Genomic DNA, 22,192 nt, shown 5'->3' on the forward strand with positions numbered 1-22,192 from the left:
GAGCGGATAGTTTTAGTCTAAAAAACGCTCGGTAGCATTGTTAGCTGCATGCTAACGTCAATGGAGTATGCCATTATAACAATATAGCATTGTGGCTAGAAGCTAACGTTAGCTCACGCTACTTAGCCAGCAACAAAACTGATGATATCGCGAGCTATCAGTAGTTAGATAACATTAGAGACAACGCTGTGTGTATTAAACAAAGGTGAATAGATGACTGGGCCATTTTGTTTAATGCTTGTTAAGTTGAAAGAGGAACTCTGAGCTAACAGGGTCTGAATCCTAATAGCTCACGTTAGCCAGCTGCTCATGCGATCGGTAATGCTAGCAGAATGAATGGATGTAAACTTTATTTAACATATTGCATATGGGTACAATACAATACGGCTCAATACAAACAATTGTTAAGGGAATGCAGACTGTTGTAGCTTGGACTGGGGTCCTTATAACAATAACTTGACAACACATGGTAGCTGAAGCTATTTTGGACACGGAGCTCTGTCCCAAACACACACACTGTTGTCATTGTCACCGGAAGGGCACGCAGATGGTATCTACTGCGCATGGGCGTTTTTGCAACAACGGCTAGCGTGCTGACTACACGCTGTTGTCGACTCGTTTTTTTTGCGTATCTCCAAACGCAAACACAATTTTGCGTTTCAGCCGTATCCACAAAAAAACGCCAAAAAACGCGTTTCTGTGTAGATACTATGTGTATGATGTCCTATCTACTAGATAGGACATCATACGTCGTCAAAAACGTATAAAAAAACGCCAGGAATACACTAGTCTAACCATAGCCTAAGAGGAAAGACTCATGTTATGTAGTGGGACACTCCCCCCCCCCCCCCCCCCCAGGTCCACCACTTAACACCTCCATGAGTTGCAATGCGCAGGACTGCACAGCATGGACACCTGGGACAACCCCCCCCCCTCCCCCATAGTCAATTGTTTGTGCAATTCGGCAAAGTATCCTGCTGCGTTAGGAACAAATGAATACCACCACCATGGCATACTGGAATATAACCTGTACCTTTTGAGTATTTTATAACCTGTACCTTTTGAGTATTTTACACCGCGCTGTTTATTATTAAGAAGACAAGTTGGACATGGAAAGAGACATAAACCAACGTTAGAGGACCAAACCGTCTGGGACGTTCGGTTTTCATGGGGAAATACGTTGGCGGATGTTTTGAAAACGTAAGACATGCAACTCTAGTAAGTATTTATGTGCATTTGTTTTCTTTATTACTAGTTGTCAACAATTAGTTTTCATGGATTTTTTTTTGGGTCAAAACCATTTGTTTTTAGTTCCCTAGTCTAGCGTTAAATGTAAAATAAAATGCATGTCCACTTCAGTCTAAGTTCTGTTCTGTCGTCGAGTGTTTTGATCAGATGCAGGGATGGAAAAGCTGGAGCTTCTTCAGAGACGATTAACGTCACCAGCAGTTGAGGCAAGAGGTTCAAGTATTTCTAACGGGTTGAGCCAGACGTTTAAAAGCTCAACTCACTGCCTCTGGAGTAACGTTGCATAGTTTTAAAGTAAGATATTCCTTTATTGACCATCTTGGGGGGATTCGGGCGTCACTATGAATTGAAAATGGGGGACCCTGATGTAAAGTTAAACAAGACGAAAGTATTTATCTGGTCTGCATCCCCTTAACAATTGTGTGTATATTGAGCCCTACTGTACTCATTCTGCAATCTGTTAATAAAGTTTCCGATCAATAGCAGCATGGGGGAGGGGAGGTACACGTATGGCAGAGTAATAGTAGAAATACATAGATAATAATATAAGCAATACAATTAGATCTGAAGTTGAAATCATGTAGTTAAAATACGGCCTCGCAAGCGCGTTTTCAAATGGTGGACTCGAGGAGGGTCGGAGGGAGGCCTGGTCCTCCGCAGACACACCAGATATTCACACCTTCAAATGAGCAATGGTTCAAAGTTTCATCAATTGTATTTCATTGTCTGTTTATTTTCACAGTATATAAACCCCATTCCCTCAGTATGAACACGAGGGGACTGTAATGAAATGACATGTTTTCAGTTTGAGGACATTGGTCGTGGTGGAGTTACCTCGCCTACGCTAAGTGCAGTTCGCTTGATTGTCCAGCAGATGGAGCCAGAGCTCCGTGTGTATCTGCAACGTGAGCGAACAGAACACAAAAACAGAGATTGGATCGTAAAGTCAACTTGATGTCACCCGCTGAGCGTTCGGTTGAGGTTATTAATTTCCTTTGTCTATATCAGGGGTGGCCAACCAGTCAGAGACTAAGAGCCACAAAAAAATGACTGTGGTACCACAAAGAGCCACACCATATACCAGCGTTTCTCAACCTTTTTTTTCAGTCACGACACCCTTCATGTGTTTATAGGTCTCACCCTCTGGCCTCTGAAGTTGCTAATGTCTTTTTTATTTGGGCCTCACAGGGTTAAAAGTACCCTGTGAGACCCACGGTTGCAAAATTACTAAATCACTTTTAGCCATTTAAAAAAATAATGTTTATTTAAAAAATGTTAAAGGGGAACTATTTTACTATTTCTTTCACTATTTGGGCACTTTTACACAATTCCTGTGAGTCTATGGAACACCTAGGTTTTTTTCAAAAAAAATGCATTGTTTTGTATTTCTAATCAAGTACTAAAAACCGCATTTTTTTACCTCAAGATCTTAAGCCGTTTTGAGGCTGGGCTCCAACCACTGTGTGGCCTGGTGCCAACTGCCACATCAACTGCCACATTATTATGCAGCTGAGAAATCTCTGACATCACAGATATGCACATTTTCAGATGACTCAGTTCAGTGAGGGTGAATATTGTGAGAGGAGAATTGGAAGAATTCGCCAATATGAGAATTAGAGACATATATCCTATTAATATAAGTCCACATAGCTAAGAAACAATGGTAAACACTGAAAAAAGCCATTTATAAGATAGTTCCCCTTTAAGCACATGTATAGTCAATTGGTCCTGTTGTTCAGCCTCACAATGCTATTTGATAGTAAATGTGTTTATATGTCCCACCCTCTGGCCTCTGAAGTTGCTAATTTCTTTTTAATTTGGGCCTCACAGGGTTAACCTCTTAAGCCCGAGATATACAGTAAAAGTGTATATTTTCAGCATTATGTTTGTTTACCAATTATTTTAACTGTTATTAGTGAAATATAAGATTATAGAAATCTCAGGGCATTGAGTCGGAAACCGGCGCATATTGACAGGAGGAAGTGGCACAGCCAAAAGTGAGTGTAGTCTTTTGAAGGAAGAGACTCAGGGCTTTCAAATTTCGAAAAACTACCCTACCCAGCTCACACCAGCCCCTGTCAATCATCTGACTTCTGGATTTACTTTTTAATTTCTCTTATTTTTTGGGATTATCTCCCACAAACCTGAACGTTATTGCCATAAAACAGAACGCAGTTAGTTTCTCTACCTTTCTGTGAACGTCTTGCAAAAAACGGTGTTGCAATATGATGAAGAATGGTGGAGAAATTTACATTATAAAAAAGATGGCAGAATTCAGTACTGTATCTACAAAACCTTCTGTTTAATCATCTTCCCTTTATTCATTTGCTTAGATTTTTCAGGTCTGGTCAATTTTAGCATGGTGTTATTTACAGTCAAAGATCATTTTTTTTTTAAATAGAATTGATATTCTCCTTTGGTTCATTACAATTTACTCAAGCCTAGTAACAGACACACTATTTCTGACACTGATCCATATATGTCCCTACATGTAGATTCAGATACCAAGAACATGCAAATGGACCATTTAAAAAAAAATTGTAAATGTTTATTCTACGTCCTTATGGAATGAGTGACATAAAAAAAAAAAAAAAAGTAAAAAAAAAAAAAAAGTAAAAAAAAATTTAAATTTTTTTTTTTTTTTTTTTTATGGATGGAAGAGCCGCACATTGACGGGCAAAGAGCCGCATGCGGCTCGCGAGCCGCGGGTTGGCCACCCCTGGTCTATATGATTCAGATGAGTAGAAAATATATGCAACTCTTCCTCTTAGGTGTTTTTGAGTTTTGATATTTAGCTCGTGTCCTATTGGAGGGTGGCTGCCACGTGACGCGGATGTGTTGGGAAGTATACTTGAATAGCGTTACATTGTTCTTAAATAATTCCTCTACGGTTACATTTTGTATAAAAGTAGACATATCCATATATCGGACGCTACACATGTTGCCTGATAGTATTTATCTTACACGTTAAGAGATATTATGAATCATCTCTGCATAAACCCACGACCGACGATGAGCTCTCCGCGAATGGGGTCGCCTCCTCGGAAGGCGGGTCGGCATCGCTTCTCGGCCTTTTGGCTAAGATCAAGTGTAGTATCTGTTCTTATCAGTTTAATATCTGATACGTCCCCTACCCGGGGACCATATATTAAATTGATTTTTGGAGCAGGGAGATGGAAAAGGGGCTTGCTCCGTCCACTCCACGCATCGACCTGGTATTGCAGTACCTCCAGGAACGGTGCACCCCCCCAACTCTGTCTAAAATAAATGTCACCATAACAAATTAAATCACGGTGTGTGTGATTCCTTTAAGCCCGACGGGCCAGGTACATGATGGCCGAGATTCTTATCACTCCATAAATGTATCAATAGTACAGATTAATGCATGAATTATCTTTATTGTCATTGTCACAAGAATGGTACAACGAAATTTAAAATGCAGCCCTACGTGCTAACACTTGGTAAGATGTGTGTATGAAAGAAGACTACAAAAAACAGCAGTGACTGCTCTCGGCTGTTTAACACATTTAACACCGACACCATCACCAGTTGTAGGTTGTCTGAAGTGCAGTTTGTTACTATGAAAATTCACTAGAATGCAGGATTTGGACGAAAAAAGATGTCATTCATTTTTTCAAATCCTGCATTCTAGTGATTTTTATTTTTATATATATATATATTTTTATTTTTTTAAACATAACATCAAATTAGACACACAAGCATTAACAGTAAACATCCAATGAAATCACCATTTGAATCATTATAAATGTAGTTTACGAGATATATACCTAATACTTGCTATCTAATACCCTACATACATGCTCTTGCTCGCTCACCCCCCCCGGACCCCCACTTGGATAATCCATCCATTTTCATTCGTTTCTAACCAGGAACTACAATTCATATGCTAGCTTTTATTCTCTCCACCACTTTTAACCAGATTGCAATGTTGACACTGACACCTAAAATTCTTGCTGTAGAAATTTCTAGATAAATCACATCGAGATAAGTAAGAACCCATACCTTCCGGCACCTTTTTTCTGGTTGAAACCATCGTGATGCTGGTAGCGCCAATCGTGTGACGCCTCTTTCTTTCACCGGTTAAGCTTAGGCACTCTTTCGAAGTTGGTTAAGGTTAGAGTTTGTCTTAGAGCAGGGCGATAGAACACCAGCCCTGATTCCATACTCTAACCTTAAAGGACGACTCCACTTTTTTTGGAAATTAGCTTATTTAACATCTTCCCTGGAGTTAGACAAGAAGATGCATACCTTTTTTGTCTCTGTGCGTGCATTTTAGCTTTGGGAATAGACGCTCCGTTAGCATAGCTTAGCTTCATCACTGGAAGTGGGGGAGGACAGTAGCCTTACAGTGCCTTACAGTGTATTGCAAGGTCTGACATTGACCAAACTTGATATGCATGACCTTGGTGGGCTCTAGGTCAACTCCTGAAAAGGGGGTCAATGTCAGACCTTGCAATCAAAAGTTAGGGGGCGCACTGAAATTATGGCAAGGGTTATTAGCCCCCTAACTTTGATTGCAAACTTCGAAAGAGTCGCCTAAGAAACGTCAGTCAATATTTCTTCTTCTTCTCTTCTTCTTTTTGGTGTTTTACGGCGGACGGCCACCATAAATGGGGCATTTACCGCCACCTACCGACCCGGAAATCGGGCCAGTCTTCCATTCTCCCCTCTTCTTTTCTTCTTCAATGGTTTAACAAAAACAAAACCCATCCCTAACATCACCACCATATCCAAACCTAATCTATGAGTCCCTCACTCTAACCACTAGTCTACCTAACTACCTAACCTACAAACACCTTCCTACAACCACACTGTTCACCATCCCTATCAACCCCCATCTACATTATACTACATATACCACTCTCTGACTCACGTATATTTCAACTTTCTATCTACCTTCCAACTCTAACACTTTCCCTCAAACCCTATCATACACCCCCACATCTCTCAAAAACCCCATCACCACCCTTGCCTTATCTCCCCCTCCCCCACTCAGTATTTCCGATATCCCCAGCTCCCTAACCCCCATCTCCCTCAATCTTCCCTTCATCTCTCTCCTCCGCACCGAAACAGAAAGAACCTGTAACCTAACGCGTGTTGTTGTGATGATGTCATCAAAACGCAGATTCAGTCATTACATGCGCGCTGTGAGCTCTTCAGTCCTGCGTGATACTCCTCTTGGGACTCGGGTAGGGTGACCAGATGCAAAAAGTCCAAAAGTGGGACAACAGTAAGATTTTGGTGGGACAAAGTGGGACAACAGTACGATTTTGGTGGGACAAAGTGGGACAACAGTACGATTTTGGTGGGACAAAGTGGGACAAAGTGGGACAGATAGATAATGTAATTTTTTGTATTAGAATAACTGCCATGGTCTTCACTGAATAGATTTAAATCAAAGGTTAAAGGTTAAATCAAAATAAATACAAATTAAATACCACCTAACATCTGTTTTAAATATTCAAACGTCATCACTTGACAGGAATGTCTTGTGTTTGATATTCCCTGTTAACACAGAACTAGGGAAAACAGTGTAGTATAATACAAAAATAATAATACAAATTAATTGTGTTTCTATATTAGAATAACTGCCATGGTCTTCACCGAATAGATTTAAATCAAAGGTTAAAGGTTACCACAGTCGGCTGACCTGTATGAATGGGAGTGTTGTACTGTGTGATAGACACTTGTTATCTCAGCTGCAGTGACCTTGTCCGTCTGGCTATCATTGTTTGGTTTAAAAAGAAACGTTTCCATAGATCTGGATGTTTCTTTTTGGTGAGCCACTTTCAAGTGAGACTCACGTCCACTGTGGCGCTTCAAGTTGTATTCTCCTCCATGCGCAATTGAAAACGAACTATGACGCAAAACACAGAAAGCCTGCTGCGGATTGCCTGCCATCTGCCTCACCCAGTCATGTGTCGTTTGCCAGTCTTGGTTGTAACTGCAGGTCCGTTTCTTTTTACTGCTTTCCATCTTGAACTAGTTCGCTTGTAATGTTTTTTTTTTTTTTTTGACCAATCAGATTTGCGATATGAGGTAGCGTCACGACTCAGTCTCAGTCAGTTTTCCGTCCGTATAATATGTAATGGGATCCTATTCCAGTATGTTATGGCTCTATACATTGCTATATAAATGAAGATTATTATTATTATTTACAAATATAGAGTAAAGGAGGGGTTCCTTTACAACTTCCTTGGGGAATAGCACACTGGAGTGTTACCATATTTGACATGGAACCATTAAATACAACACATTGTTGTCTATTAGACAAGTAGCTTCTCATCCATTCCATGGCAGTGTCTTCAAGCCCATATGTGTGTAATTTCAATAATAATAGGCCATGATCTATGATGTCGAAAAGCCGCACTGAAATTCAAGAGCACTGTACCCACAACTAACTTCCTATCGATCAGTTGTAGCCAGCTATCTGTAAGAGATGTTAAAGCAGTTCCTGTAGAGTATCCTACTTTGTATGCATGCTGGAAATCAGAATTAATGTTGTTTTCGTTGAAATACTTTTGAATCTACTTGAACACAATTCCTTCCAATAACTTACCTATTACTGGTAAAATACTAATGGGCCTACTGTTTGAACCTGTAAATGGCTATTTACAGTTCTTTGGTAGTGGAGTTACTTTGGCTATTTTCCAAGGCTGAGGAAAGACCCTCTCTTCAAAACATAAATTAAATATATGTGATAGTGGCTTAGCCACACATTTTGCAGAGATTTGTAGCAGTGTTCCATTCAGATTATCAACACAGCAAGGTTTATCTGGTTTAAGGGCTAGGAGGAGCTTTTCAATATCATTTGGACTTGTGCATTTAAATTTAAATCGGCATTTCTTGTCATACATTATATGTTTTTTAATTACAGAGTCTGACCGCTTACCACTCATTGGCAACATTTGATTTATAATTGTGTTTACCTTGGAAACAAAGTAATTGTTGAAATGAGTTGCAATGTCAAATGGTTTAGTGGTGAATATACCATCTGACTCAATAAATGATGGCGTTTTGCCCATTTTATTTATACCCAGCTTCATTCAATGTTTTCCATAGTCTCTTACTATCCCCTTTACACTCCTCCAATCTGGTTTGATAATAATGTTTTTTCTTCTGTAATTTGTATTAATTTATAAATGTATAAACTGTTGATTGATATGCACTGTCCCTGATCAAATAAACTGAGTAAACTCAAACGAAACTATTGTTTTATTGCACAATCGTAGCGGGCATTGTAATGTTTGGGGTTTTGCGAGAGAACCAGTGTTGGAGTCAAAGATTAAACAAGTGAGAGAGACAGATGGACAGAATGAATGAATGAAAACTTTATTTAACTGATTGCAGAATGGGTACAGTACGGCTCAATACACACAAAATGTTTAAGGGGATGCAGAGAAAGACGTTTGTCTTGTTTACATCAGGGTCCCCCATTTTCAATTCATAGTGACATTTATGACATACATGACATTTATGACAGGGACATACATGACATACAGGTATATAGTACTGTTACATTTGTGACATACGATATGCAAATATACAGTAAGGAACCTGACACGAACTTTGCCATCACAACCATTGAACTATTATAATAGCTTTACTATTATAATCTAAATCTGTGCAATATTCATGTTTATTTAGTGATATTCATGTTTATTGATTCAACATAGCTGTTTATCTTTGATAATGTATGACAGGCTTTTGCCCTGACCGGGATTCGAACACGGCTGCACGAGAGCAGTTAAAAATAATAATAATAATAATAATAATTTAGGACCTGCTCCGAGGTCACCATTTGGCACACATGCGAACCATGCATACAATGCGTATCTGCGATTAACCCATCCCGTCGTCCTTCCCCCCCAAGGGCAGCCGGGAGCAGACAGGCGCCACGTGAGCCGCGCCAGGGGACCAATCCAAGTGCTCCTGTCCGTCTTCGTCAAGGACGCCACAGCGTTAGCGATCTTGTTGTTGTGCATGTTTTTCCATTGGGTTTATCTTATCGGGGGGGGAAACCCTTGCGAGCACGGGGAGAACATGCAAACTCCACACAGAAAGGCCTGGGAGATACCCCACCTGGGTAACTGGCATCATGGAAACCTGGTCCCCAAGCGGGATTCGAACCCTGGACCTTCTTGCTGTGAGGCGACAGTGTTAACCACTACACCACCGTGCAAGGAGTTCAGCTCCTTGGACAGCGTGACAAATGCACCCCATTTCATTGGCTGTCAGTCTGTTACACCTATACACGGCTGGCCCTGCTCTGCCAGGTGAGCTGAAGCGCCGAATGAAAATCATGGCGGATTAGGACGGTTACATAATTCCGCAAGCTCTGCCGCTCCGCTCCGCGGAGCGTGCCGCGCGGCAGAGAAAGTTGCGCGTCACGTGCCTGTCGGGGCCAATCAGGCCTACCCCGGAAGTAACTTACTGTTGCGGAACAGTTATAGGCTTCCCGGACTCGCCGTCATTTGCCGAATGTCTCCCCCTGCTCTCTCTCCCGTTTCACCCTACAACTGTCGGTCATGCTTGACCAGAAAAGCGATAAATGCTAAAAAATAAAGTTTAAAAAAAAAGGGCACAGCCCCCCTAAAAGTGATCTAATAACGTTGATGCCTGCCATGGCCAGTAGGGGGCGAATTTGCAGTGGCCCAATATCCAGATTTCTTCTATAAGCCAGGGGTTCCCAAAGTTTTCAGGCGGCGCCCCCCCCCCTCTGTAGGCCATAATTACAAATTCCATTGGAAGTAAATTAGTAATTAGGATATTTGCTTTTAGAAAGACTGGTTTAGATTCGCATATATGGAGGGTACAGAAGATACAACGATTAAGGCTGAGGTTACACCTTTCGTATCATCTTCGTATCGTTTTCTTATACGCATCGCCGCGTATCGCCGCGACGTCATGCGCCTCGAGTCACACTTTCGTTTTTTTTTCGTTTTTGTCAGCCAAGCACACTGATGTAGTACACTGCCAAAGCAGTAGGTGGCAGTAGGTGGCAACCATGAAGGCAATTTCAACCAATCAGAACGAATGTGCCAATACACTTCCTGGTGGAAGCTCCACCAAAGAAAATGTCAATAAGGCAGCCTATGCCGCGCCACCATCTTGTTTACTCAATGCAGCAATAATTTTCCAGCAAAGCCTAATAAAAGTGCAATAAACAAAACGGATACATTCACTGTGTGTTCTGCTTGTCATTTGTTGATGAAACAAAACTAACATCAACACAAGTGACCACCAAGAGCGGATCGTTTTAGTCTAAAAAACGCTCGGTAGCATTGTTAGCTGCATGCTAACGTCAATGGAGTATGCCATTATAACAATATAGCATTGTGGCTAGAAGCTAACGTTAGCTCACGCTACTTAGCCAGCAACAAAACTGATGATATCGCGAGCTATCAGTAGTTAGATAACATTAGAGACAACGCTGTGTGTATTAAACAAAGGTGAATAGATGACTGGGCCATTTTGTTTAATGCTTGTTAAGTTGAAAGAGGAACTCTGAGCTAACAGGGTCTGAATCCTAATAGCTCACGTTAGCCAGCTGCTCATGCGATCGGTAATGCTAGCAGAATGAATGGATGTAAACTTTATTTAACATATTGCATATGGGTACAATACAATACGGCTCAATACAAACAATTGTTAAGGGAATGCAGACTGTTGTAGCTTGGACTGGGGTCCTTATAACAATAACTTGACAACACATGGTAGCTGAAGCTATTTTGGACACGGAGCTCTGTCCCAAACACACACACTGTTGTCATTGTCACCGGAAGGGCACGCAGATGGTATCTACTGCGCATGGGCGTTTTCGCAACAACGGCTAGCGTGCTGACTACACGCTGTTGTCGACTCGTTTTTTTTGCGTATCTCCAAACGCAAACACAATTTTGCGTTTCAGCCGTATCCACAAAAAAACGCCAAAAAACGCGTTTCTGTGTAGATAGGACATCATACGTCGTCAAAAACGTATAAAAAAACGCCAGGAATACACTAGTCTAACCATAGCCTAAGAGGAAAGACTCATGTTATGTAGTGGGACACTCCCCCCCCCCCCCCCCCCCCCCAGGTCCACCACTTAACACCTCCATGAGTTGCAATGCGCAGGACTGCACAGCATGGACACCTGGGACAACCCCCCCCCCTCCCCCATAGTCAATTGTTTGTGCAATTCGGCAAAGTATCCTGCTGCGTTAGGAACAAATGAATACCACCACCATGGCATACTGGAATATAACCTGTACCTTTTGAGTATTTTATAACCTGTACCTTTTGAGTATTTTACACCGCGCTGTTTATTATTAAGAAGACAAGTTGGACATGGAAAGAGACATAAACCAACGTTAGAGGACCAAACCGTCTGGGACGTTCGGTTTTCATGGGGAAATACGTTGGCGGATGTTTTGAAAACGTAAGACATGCAACTCTAGTAAGTATTTATGTGCATTTGTTTTCTTTATTACTAGTTGTCAACAATTAGTTTTCATGGATTTTTTTTTGGGTCAAAACCATTTGTTTTTAGTTCCCTAGTCTAGCGTTAAATGTAAAATAAAATGCATGTCCACTTCAGTCTAAGTTCTGTTCTGTCGTCGAGTGTTTTGATCAGATGCAGGGATGGAAAAGCTGGAGCTTCTTCAGAGACGATTAACGTCACCAGCAGTTGAGGCAAGAGGTTCAAGTATTTCTAACGGGTTGAGCCAGACGTTTAAAAGCTCAACTCACTGCCTCTGGAGTAACGTTGCATAGTTTTAAAGTAAGATATTCCTTTATTGACCATCTTGGGGGGATTCGGGCGTCACTATGAATTGAAAATGGGGGACCCTGATGTAAACAAGACGAAAGTATTTATCTGGTCTGCATCCCCTTAACAATTGTGTGTATATTGAGCCCTACTGTACTCATTCTGCAATCTGTTAATAAAGTTTCCGATCAATAGCAGCATGGGGGAGGGGAGGTACACGTATGGCAGAGTAATAGTAGAAATACATAGATAATAATATAAGCAATACAATTAGATCTGAAGTTGAAATCATGTAGTTAAAATACGGCCTCGCAAGCGCGTTTTCAAATGGTGGACTCGAGGAGGGTCGGAGGGAGGCCTGGTCCTCCGCAGACACACCAGATATTCACACCTTCAAATGAGCAATGGTTCAAAGTTTCATCAATTGTATTTCATTGTCTGTTTATTTTCACAGTATATAAACCCCATTCCCTCCGTATGAACACGAGGGGACTGTAATGAAATGACATGTTTTCAGTTTGAGGACATTGGTCGTGGTGGAGTTACCTCGCCTACGCTAAGTGCAGTTCGCTTGATTGTCCAGCAGATGGAGCCAGAGCTCCGTGTGTATCTGCAACGTGAGCGAACAGAACACAAAAACAGAGATTGGATCGTAAAGTCAACTTGATGTCACCCGCTGAGCGTTCGGTTGAGGTTATTAATTTCCTTTGTCTATATGATTCAGATGAGTAGAAAATATATGCAAATATATGCAACTCTTCCTCTTAGGTGTTTTTGAGTTTTGATATTTAGCTCGTGTCCTATTGGAGGGTGGCTGCCACGTGACGCGGATGTGTTGGGAAGTATACTTGAATAGCGTTACATTGTTCTTAAATAATTCCTCTACGGTTACATTTTGTATAAAAGTAGACATATCCATATATCGGACGCTACACATGTTGCCTGATAGTATTTATCTTACACGTTAAGAGATATTATGAATCATCTCTGCATAAACCCACGACCGACGATGAGCTCTCCGCGAATGGGGTCGCCTCCTCGGAAGGCGGGTCGGCATCGCTTCTCGGCCTTTTGGCTAAGATCAAGTGTAGTAATACATTGTGTACATGTAACTTTGTAACCATGTGACAATAAACTTTTTCAAATGAAAAATCTGTTCTTATCAGTTTAATATCTGATACGTCCCCTACCCGGGGACCATATATTAAATTGATTTTTGGAGCAGGGAGATGGAAAAGGGGCTTGCTCCGTCCACTCCACGCATCGACCTGGTATTGCAGTACCTCCAGGAACGGTGCACCCCCCCAACTCTGTCTAAAATAAATGTCACCATAACAAATTAAATCACGGTGTGTGTGATTCCTTTAAGCCCGACGGGCCAGGTACATGATGGCCGAGATTCTTATCACTCCATAAATGTATCAATAGTACAGATTAATGCATGAATTATCTTTATTGTCATTGTCACAAGAATGGTACAACGAAATTTAAAATGCAGCCCTACGTGCTAACACTTGGTAAGATGTGTGTATGAAAGAAGACTACAAAAAACAGCAGTGACTGCTCTCGGCTGTTTAACACATTTAACATGGTGATGATGGCGCCGCCCCGACCGGCTGCCTCTCTGTTCGCTCCGTCGAGACTGTGTTTACTTTTGTTAATATTTATAGTTTTTAGAGTTTTGTGCGTACCAACTGTTGGTGCATTTAATGTATATGACCGTCAGTCACTCATAGACATTGGATTACGGGAAACTTACCAACTGGATTACTCGCTGGATCAGCTTTCCGAACCACACCAATGGCCTGAAGAAATTCTCCGGAGACTAGGACCAGACCCTTTGTTCCCAGAGCCCAGGAAAAGACGACGAGGAAAGAGGGCTGGGATCCGAAACAGGCTGAGATCCAGACGCCACCGTACACCACTTCCCAGTATATTGCTAGCCAATGTACAATCAATAGACAATAAACTGGATGACATCCGAGCAAGGATTCAATATCAAAGAGACGTTAGGGACTGCAATGTCCTTTGCTTCACCGAAACATGGCTCACACCGGAGGTTCCAGATCACGCAATTCAACCAGCGGATCACTTCTTTATCCATAGAAAGGATCGGACATCATCAGAGTCCGGTAAACAACGTGGAGGAGGTATTGCCTTCATGTTTAACAAAAATTGGAGTGATCCAACGAACGTGAAGGAATTATCCAACCACTGCTCCCCAGAACTGGAATATATAACCATCAAGTGTCGTCCTTTCTTCCTCCCGAGGGAGTTAACGGCGATCGTCCTGGTCGGAGTGTATATTCCACCGCAAGCCAGCAACAAGGTTGCGCTCTCCAGACTACACGACGAGGTAAATAGAATACAAGTGGCTAACGTTAACGCCGCCATTTTAGTACTGGGAGATTTCAATAGCGCCAATCTGAGAAAGGTATTGCCCGACTTCTATCAGCATGTGACTTGCAACACCAGAGGCGGTAACATCCTAGATCACTGTTACACGCAATTTAAAGGTGGCTACAAGGCTCATTCTGATAGTGGCTTTGGCAAGTCAGATCACGCATCCATTTTCCTTTCACCAAAGTACAGACAGAGAATTAAAAGTACTCACGTAGTCTCGCGAGAGGTGCAGAAATGGGATCTGACGTCAGAAGAGACGATCCGGGCAGTGTTTCACCACACAGACTGGATTGTGTTCCGCGACACAGATAACATTAATGCCTACACGGAGACAGTGCTGGACTATGTCTGTACTAGGGTGAAAGAAACAATCCCCACTACCAAAATGAAAGTTTACCCAAATCAAAAACCCTGGGTAGACAAATCCGTCCGTGAAGCTCTGAGAGAGCGCACCAAAGCATACAATGACGGCCTAGTGGCAGGCAACATGAATGACCACAAGGTGGCGCGACACAACGTAAGGAGGACAGTGTCAGAGGCCAAACGGCGCTACAGTGATAAAATTGAACTCCAGTTTGAACAAGCTGACTCTAGAGCTATGTGGCAGGGGCTCAAAACGATGACAGACTACAAAGGCGCCTCCCTCAAACTGAACAGTGACATCTCCTTAGCAAATGACCTCAATACCTTCTATGCGAGGTTTGATGCTGGTAATAACAACACCAGCTCACAAGCCTCGGCAATGGGGGGGGGGGGGGGGTCGGCTGCTGATGGAGGCGCAGTGTTCAGGGTAACAGAGCATGAGGTGAGGCGGACCTTTAAAAAAGTGAAAATCAGGAAGGCAGCAGGTCCGGACGGCATCCCCGGCCGCGTCCTAAAAGTCTGTGCCGACCAACTGGCCCCAGTATTCACTGACATATTTAACCTGTCCTTAGAACAGGCTGTCATCCCCACCTGCCTGAAGAAGTCCACTATTATCCCTGTACCCAAAAAATCCAAGCCTGCTTGCCTCAACGACTACCGCCCTGTAGCTCTCACCTCCATAGCCATGAAGTGCTTTGAGAAGCTAGTAAAGGGCTACATCTGCTCCTCCCTCCCCATCAACATGGACCCCCTGCAATTTGCATACCGCCCCAACAGGTCCACGGAGGACGCCATATCCCATGTGCTGCACACAGCAGCATCACACCTGGACAAGAGGCAGGGGAACTATGTGAGAATGCTATTCATCGACTACAGCTCGGCATTCAATACCATAGTCCCCTCCATACTCATAGCCAAGCTCAGGGACCTGGGCTTGGGCTATGACCTCTGCCAGTGGGTCTTGGACTTCCTGACTGGCAGACCCCAGGTGGTGAGAGCAGGCAACTGCACCTCCTCATCCATCACCCTCAACATAGGGGCCCCCCAGGGCTGTGTTCTGAGTCCCCTCCTCTACTCCCTGTACACACACGACTGTGTGGCTCAGCGGAGTAGCAATACAATCGTCAAATTTGCTGACGACACAGTGGTGGTGGGCCTGATCTCTGCCAACGACGAGAGGGCCTACCTGGAAGAGGTCAAGGTCCTGGCGGGATGGTGCCAGGAAAACAGCCTCTCCCTGAACGTCAGCAAAACAAAGGAGATGATTGTGGACTTCAGGAGGTCGGGGGTCAAGGACTACAGCCCCCTCAGCATCGACGGGGCACCGGTTGAGAGAGTCAACAGCTTCAAGTACCTCGGAGCCCACATATCCGAGGACTTGACATGGACCACACACATTAACAGTGTGGTGAAGAAGGCACGACAACGCCTCTACTTCCTCAGGCGCCTAAGGAAGTTCCAAGTCAGCCAGAAGATCCTTAAGAACTTCTACTCATGTACAATAGAGAGCATCTTGACCGGCAACATCACCTCCTGGTTTGGGAATAGCACTGCAAAAGACCAAAGCAGACTACAAAGAGTGACACGTTCAGCCGAACGCACAATTGGAGGGGGGCTCCCCACCCTCCAGAACATTTACTACAAGCGTTGCAAGGGCAAGGCTAAGAGAATCATTAAAGACTCCAGTCACCCGAACAACTGCCTCTTCGAACTGCTGCGGTCAGGCAAGCGATACAGGAGTCTCAAGGCGAGCACAGAAAGACTCAGAAGTAGCTTCTATCCCCAGGCCATCAGGCTGCTAAACGAACAATGAATGAACACTACACAACAACAACCACCAAACGCACATAGCACACACATCCACACGCACACACCCACTTTAAACAAACACACTGTAGCACCCACTCCACACACTTTATAGCACACACCCACTTTAAACAAACACACTGTAGCACCCACTCCCCACACTTTATATTTATGGATGAAGGATTGCACTACAACTCGTACACCTTACTGTAAATTGTACCAAAAATTGTACCTCATCCCATTTCTGCTTTGCACTAGATAGTACTGTACATTAGTACACTGCATAGTATTGTGTATTGTATATTATATGGTAACTCAGAACATTGTACATATGTCTATACCGAACACTGTGACCTCATTTTCTTCTTCTAAATTCATGCTATATTATGTTATTATGTTATTTGATACTATCTTGTCTAGCACAGTCTCTGGAGCGTAACAGTAAGAAGCATTTTGTATGAAAGTATTCTGTACTTCTGTATGACAACTATTAAAGAACTTGAACTTGAACTAACACCGACACCATCACCAGTTGTAGGTTGTCTGAAGTGCAGTTTGTTACTATGAAAATTCACTAGAATGCAGGATTTGGACGAAAAAAGATGTCATTCATTTTTTCAAATCCTGCATTCTAGTGATTTTTATTTTTATATATATATATTTTTTTATTTTTTTAAACATAACATCAAATTAGACACACAAGCATTAACAGTAAACATCCAATGAAATCACCATTTGAATCATTATAAATGTAGTTTACGAGATATATACCTAATACTTGCTATCTAATACCCTACATACATGCTCTTGCTCGCTCACCCCCCCCCCCGGACCCCCACTTGGATAATCCATCCATTTTCATTCGTTTCTAACCAGGAACTACAATTCATATGCTAGCTTTTATTCTCTCCACCACTTTTAACCAGATTGCAATGTTGACACTGACACCTAAAATTCTTGCTGTAGAAATGTCTAGATAAATCACATCGAGATAAGTAAGAACCCATACCTTCCGGCACCTTTTTTCTGGTTGAAACCATCGTGATGCTGGTAGCGCCAATCGTGTGACGCCTCTTTCTTTCACCGGTTAAGCTTAGGCACTCTTTCGAAGTTGGTTAAGGTTAGAGTTTGTCTTAGAGCAGGGCGATAGAACACCAGCCCTGATTCCATACTCTAACCTTAAAGGACGACTCCACTTTTTTTGGAAATTAGCTTATTTAACATCTTCCCTGGAGTTAGACAAGAAGATGCATACCTTTTTTGTCTCTGTGCGTGCATTTTAGCTTTGGGAATAGACGCTCCGTTAGCATAGCTTAGCTTCATCACTGGAAGTGGGGGAGGACAGTAGCCTTACAGTGCCTTACAGTGTATTGCAAGGTCTGACATTGACCAAACTTGATATGCATGACCTTGGTGGGCTCTAGGTCAACTCCTGAAAAGGGGGTCAATGTCAGACCTTGCAATCAAAAGTTAGGGGGCGCACTGAAATTATGGCAAGGGTTATTAGCCCCCTAACTTTGATTGCAAACTTCGAAAGAGTCGCCTAAGAAACGTCAGTCAATATTTCTTCTTCTTCTCTTCTTCTTTTTGGTGTTTTACGGCGGACGGCCACCATAAATGGGGCATTTACCGCCACCTACCGACCCGGAAATCGGGCCAGTCTTCCATTCTCCCCTCTTCTTTTCTTCTTCAATGGTTTAACAAAAACAAAACCCATCCCTAACATCACCACCATATCCAAACCTAATCTATGAGTCCCTCACTCTAACCACTAGTCTACCTAACTACCTAACCTACAAACACCTTCCTACAACCACACTGTTCACCATCCCTATCAACCCCCATCTACATTATACTACATATACCACTCTCTGACTCACGTATATTTCAACTTTCTATCTACCTTCCAACTCTAACACTTTCCCTCAAACCCTATCATACACCCCCACATCTCTCAAAAACCCCATCACCACCCTTGCCTTATCTCCCCCTCCCCCACTCAGTATTTCCGATATCCCCAGCTCCCTAACCCCCATCTCCCTCAATCTTCCCTTCATCTCTCTCCTCCGCACCGAAACAGAAAGAACCTGTAACCTAACGCGTGTTGTTGTGATGATGTCATCAAAACGCAGATTCAGTCATTACATGCGCGCTGTGAGCTCTTCAGTCCTGCGTGATACTCCTCTTGGGACTCGGCCTGCATCCTCTTAACAATTGTATATATTGAGCTGTACTATACTGTACCCATTCTGCAATCTGTTAATAAACTTTTCAATCAATCAATCAATTTTATTGAGTATGTATACCTCTTTCTCTCTTTGTGCTTATGAGTTTTAGTGGGGTTTCCTTGACAAAGTAAACACATTAGAGGTAGTTGATGGCGAGAGAAAGTCTGAACTATGTAAAAACATCTATCTATGAATCACAGTAAAATAGACACTGTCTCTTTAAAGTGACTCCTCCCCTGGACAACTATAACCAGGAAGCACCTCCCACCAAAACGCGTCACACACAATCCGAGTTTACTCTACAACCAGGAAGCACCTTCCACCCACACGATCTTCCTGAGAAAACAAAACTTGAAATGGCGCAGCAAGGAGTTGATCTGTACCGGGACCAGTTCTGCTGTTCTATCTGTCTGGATCTACTGAAGGATCCGGTAACTATTCCCTGTGGACACAGCTACTGTATGGGCTGTATTAAAGACTGCTGGGATCGAGATGATCAGAGGGGGATCTACACATGTCCCCAGTGCAGGGAGACTATTACTCCGAGGCTTGCTCTGAAGAAAAACAACATGCTGGCTGAAGTGATGGAACAACTAATGAAGACAGGACTCCAAGCTGCTCCTCCTGATCACTGTTATGCTGGACCTGGAGACGTGGCCTGTGATGTCTGCACTGGGAGAAAGCAGAAAGCCCTCAAGTCCTGCCTGGTATGTCTGGCTTCTTACTGTGAAACTCACCTCCAGCCTCACTATCAATCTGATACCTTTAAGAAGCATAAGCTGGTCATAGCCTCCACACGGCTTCAGGAGAACACCTGCACTCGTCACGACAGGATTCTGGATGTTTTCTGTTGTACTGATCAGCAGTGTATCTGTTATTTGTGTTCCATGGATGAACATAAAGGCCATGATACAGTCTCAGCTGCAGCAGAAAGGACGGAGAGACAGAAAGAGCTTGGCATGAGTCAGCAGAAAGTCCACCAGAGAGTCCAGGAGAGGGAGAAGCGACTCAAAGAGGCCCGGCTGTTGATTCTCTCAATCGCTCTGCTGATAAAGCAGTGGAGGACGGTGAGAGAATCTTTACTGAGCTGATACGCTCCTTGGAGACGAGGCGCTCTGAGCTGAAGAAGGTCATCAGAGCCCAACAGAGGACCACAGTGACTCAGGCTGAAGAAGTGCAGAAGAGACTGGAGCAGGAGATAGCGGACCTGAGGAGGAGAGCCACTGAGCTGGAGCAGCTCTCACACACAGAGGACCACATCCACTTTCTACAGAGTTACCCCCCCCTCTCCGGTCCCAGTGAGTCTACAGACTTACCCAGCATCAGTGTCCTTCCTCTCCTGTACTTTGCAGATGTGACTGAGGTCGTGTCTGAGCTGAGAGTGAAACTAGAGGACGTTCTGAAAGAGCAGTGGCCCAGAATCTCAACAACAGTGAATGCAGTTAATGTTTTACTGCCACCAGAGCCCAAGACCAGAGCTGACTTCTTACAATATTCCTCTCAGATCACACTGGACCCAAACACAACACACACACGTCTGTCTTTGTCTGAGGGGAACAACAAAGCAACACTGATGCAGCATCAAGAGCAGTCATATCCTAATCACCCAGAACGATTTATTGAAAGGTGGCAGGTTCTGGGTAGAGAAGGTCTGACTGGACGCTGTTACTGGGAGGTGGAGTGGACCTGGAGTGGTTTCTGTAGCAGCCTCCTACAAAGACATTAGTAGAACAGGCACCGGGGTGGAGAACTGTGGATTTGGATACAATTCCAAATCCTGGGCTTTAGAGTGCACACCAAGTCATTACTTCTTCTGCCACGATAACGAGAGAATAAGAATATGGGGCCCCCGGTCCTCCAGAATAGGAGTGTACCTGGATCACAGGGCAGGGACTCTGTGCTTCTACAGCGTCTCTAACACCATGACCCTCCTGCACAGAGTCAACACCACATTCACTCAGCCTCTCTATCCTGGACTTTGGCTTCACTCATACCCTGCGAAGGCTGAGTTCTGTGAGCTGAAGTAGAGATCAGTGACATTCACAGCTCCTCTACGCAGGGTTTTGGATTTAAATTGATCTTGAAGAAGCTGAGTTGTGAAATATGAGGTAATTAGGCGTTACATTCACTCAGTCACTCTATCATTGTTCTGAAGGACACAATGATGTTTAGCTTTGTTTCTAGTTTCTAGCCTACCCGGCTAAAGTTTGTTTGATTGGATATTTACATATTCACATATTTGATTCCCATCTTCAATACCTCTGCCCCTTTGCATGCAGGGGAGTCGAAATCTGTATTTTCATACTCTGGGTAGGCTGGACAACAATATGCAACTGTTGTATTTGTGTTTGATCACCTTTGGTCATTTTGAATTACTGTGGGATTTGGGTCCGTCTCTCCTCTCTCTGTTCCAGGGGGGGTTGGTAACAATGTGGGGGCCGGACCTCCATGGGGGAGGTTGATTCAGCCTATAACCTTCTCCCTCACCTCTTGTCTCTGGGCAGCCGGGACACTTCATACGGGACACTCTATCTTCAAGGCCTTCTGTTGAACCCACAGCCAGGATGTGTGGGGCATGGGTCAGTCGTAAATGCAACTGTTTTGTTTTAGAACAGACCCATCTGCGTTATCAAAAGAGCTGAGAGAGAGAGATGTTCTTCTGGTGGCCGACTTTGAGGGAGACAGACCTAGATAGGAGCTGGTTTAGGAAGAATGACCATTTATTGAATATTGTGCATTTTGTCTTTTGTTCTTTTGTTCTTACTAAATAAACGTGGACATCTAAACCCAGAAGGACCCGTGTGGATATTTGCTTGAAACTTGCCGTTTCACCGACTGAACCTCAATATAGAACTTCAGTCTAAATCTAACATTACCATTGAAATTCAATACTGTTCAAATGAAACGAGTTAGAGTTCATAGAAGAAACATAAGTCTATACTCTACAGCAGGGGTCAGCAACCTTTACTATCAAAAGAGCCACTTTTCCCCCGTCCCACAAAATAAAATGCTCAGGGAGCCGGCGCCGCACAACCTATTTACCCTTAAAATGAAGATAACACAGTGTATAACGTTTTATATATCCCCAAGCATACCCCACATTTAGCATAAAACGCCTGACAATTGCATACCCAAAGTAATTTGCGATTTATTATACTTTATACTTATAGCACACAGTTTGTTGCATTAATGGGATTATAAAGCAACAAAAAGAAAAAAATTGACTTTTTAATTACTGTTTTTAGTTTTACCTGTTATAACAAAGGAAAACCTCACTCTTATGAAGAGGAGAAAAAATACTGGCTGTGTAGACCTATTTTTTAATAAAACACAGAAGAGGAGACAAAACACTGGTGTCTGTAGACCGACTTTG

General features: G+C 43.1%; 1 protein-coding gene and 1 pseudogene across 2 annotated transcripts in view; both read left to right on the plus strand.

Moving 5' to 3' along the window:
• LOC311223805 (uncharacterized protein) overlaps window positions 1–22,192 on the plus strand; it is a gene marked incomplete at its 5' end in the record, with an annotated part of 51,307 nt that overhangs the window by 19,894 nt on the left and 9,221 nt on the right.
• LOC311224069 (tripartite motif-containing protein 16-like) lies at window positions 19,171–21,480 on the plus strand (annotated as a pseudogene). Its single transcript has one exon. The product of its transcript is annotated as a tripartite motif-containing protein 16-like (transcript).

Source organism: Notolepis coatsorum (assembly GCF_963971535.1).
Source record: "Notolepis coatsorum genome assembly, chromosome: 2".
Taxonomy (NCBI): Eukaryota; Metazoa; Chordata; class Actinopteri; order Aulopiformes; family Paralepididae; genus Notolepis; species Notolepis coatsorum.